Here is a 1,892-nt window from a genome sequence, read left to right as displayed (position 1 = left end):
GATTTTGGGTGAGCACTGTCATGGAGAATGCTGTTGTACAGATAAGATATATTTAAATATTGGGACTGAAGTTAGCTGAGCTTACCCTTCGTTAATTAAATAATGCGTCAATTTCATCCGCGTTTTTCTGCCTGTGTAACTGGGAAGTGTTATTCACTAAGACCACAGTGCTATAGGGAATCATTGAAATCATCTATGGGGAAAATAAAGATTGATCCTATCACACCTCTGCCTTCTGCCTATTTCTTAAGATGGAGAAGACACCAACAGACCCCAGTAACTCAATGAAACCTCTGTCTTTGCAATGCCTAATGCTTTGTCAACTTGACACAAGCTATAGTTGTTTGGAAAGAAAGATTCACAACTGAAGGAAAATGCTCACACCAGACTGGTGGCAGCACTGTGGGCTGTGGGCAAGCCTGTTTTCTTGACTAGTGGTTGATGGAAAATCCCTAACCCACTCTGGGTGGTGATATCCATGGACAAATAGCTCTGAGTTGTTTAAGAAAGGGGGCTAAGCAAGCCACAAGTAACAAGCTAGTAAGGGTCACTCCTCCAATGTTTCTTTATCAGTCCCTGCCTCCAGGTTCCCATCTTGAGTACCTGCCTTTACTTCCCTAAGCTGAAATAAAGCCTTTTTCCCAAATTTCTTTTTGGTCATGGTCTTTTTATAGCAATAAGAAACCCTAACTAAGACAGAAATTTATAATAGTTTCATGGGACACTGATGTGACAAACCTGACATTGTTTGGAAGAATATTGTGGGGGGACTTTGGGTACTTGGACTAGAAAACTCCATTGAGTATTCAGAGTGTTGTAAACTACTGCGGGGACTTAGATGAGAATGCTGAGAGCAGTGCAGATGATGGAAGGCTGGCTGGTGACGTTTCAGAGACAATTTGGAGAGGTTCTTAAAGACTATCTTGCCTGTACTATATTTTGAATTAAGAATTACTGAAATAGGGCTGGAGAGATGCCTCAGTGGTTAAGAGCACTGACTTCAAGTGGTCCTGAGTTCAATTCCAGGCAACCGCATCATAACCATCTGTAATGGGATCTGATACCCTCTTCCAGTATGTCTGAAGAGAGCAACAGTGTACTCACATACATAAAATAAATAAATCTTTTTTAAAAATCCCTTAAGTGCAACCTTTGCTTTGCTGGGACAATTGATGCTAGTTATCTGGAACTGAGAAGTTGAGGCTGAATTATAAGAGACCAGCATTATTAAGGTGAAATCTTCTGAGAACTGTTTCCCCACAGTCAGCATAAAGGAGATATGTTCCAGGTGAAAGTGATATTTCAGCTCATGCTGGGAGCCAGATATGGTCATGTGTAAGAGTCAAGCACATACAACCAGTTTTGAAGTCATGAAGGTGATATTGAGAGAAGCTGAGACTTATCGATGTGTGTCAGGACTAGAATCCCTAAAGAATAACCAGAGGTGTTGTGAAGGTGTAGCCCAGCTTCAAGGAAGACTCCAGCATTTTAAAGAAGTCAGTACTGTGAGATGACCATCAGAGACAGCAGCAGCTGTGGTATAGAGCCAGCCTGGGCCTATGAAACAAGTAAGTTCAGTTCCCAGCATCCACTCTGGGTGACAAACAATGTCATTTAATTCCGTATCCAGGAGAAATCAATGCCTCTGCTCTTTGTAGGTACCAGCACTCAAGTGCATACATGCTCCACTATGTTCATAGCAGCCTTATATATAATAGCCAGAAGCTGGGAAGAACTCAGATGTCTCTCAACAGAGGAATGGATACAGAAAATGTGGTACATTTACACAATAGAGTACATTTACACAATGGAGTACTACTCAGCTATTAAAAAGAATGAATTTATGAAATTCCTAGGCAAATGGTTGGACCTGGAGGGCATCATCCTGAGTG

The sequence above is a fragment of the Mus caroli genome, chromosome 15 (genome assembly GCF_900094665.2).
Source record: "Mus caroli chromosome 15, CAROLI_EIJ_v1.1, whole genome shotgun sequence".
In the NCBI taxonomy this organism is placed as follows: domain Eukaryota; kingdom Metazoa; phylum Chordata; class Mammalia; order Rodentia; family Muridae; genus Mus; species Mus caroli.
The sequence above is the reverse complement of the archived record's forward strand: the minus strand, read 5'-3'. Positions refer to the sequence as shown.